The sequence below is a fragment of the Alligator sinensis genome, unplaced genomic scaffold (genome assembly GCF_000455745.1).
Source record: "Alligator sinensis unplaced genomic scaffold, ASM45574v1 scaffold1030_1, whole genome shotgun sequence".
In the NCBI taxonomy this organism is placed as follows: Eukaryota; Metazoa; Chordata; order Crocodylia; family Alligatoridae; genus Alligator; species Alligator sinensis.
Window position 1 is genome coordinate 764,133 of NW_005842592.1, and position 287 is coordinate 764,419.

Consider the following 287-nt stretch of genomic DNA (forward strand, 5'->3'; position numbering starts at 1 on the left):
TGAAAAAGACCTGGATTTGAGGCTCTAGCTTCACTTGTCCCTTCAAGTTACCGAGCCTCTGGCTCCTGTATCCTGAGCCCCTGGCCCCTCTGTGGCTGCGCCCTCGCTGGGCACTAATGAGGCCTCTGTCTCCCCTATAGCCTCACCTACAAACCAGCAGTATAAACACAAGCTTCTGGGCTATAACATAAATAACAACATGTAGCATCCTTCCACCACCTTAAGAGTATAAACCTTCACTAACCCAGCGTCCCAGGCTCCCCTGGGCAGGCGCTCTTTCACTTGTG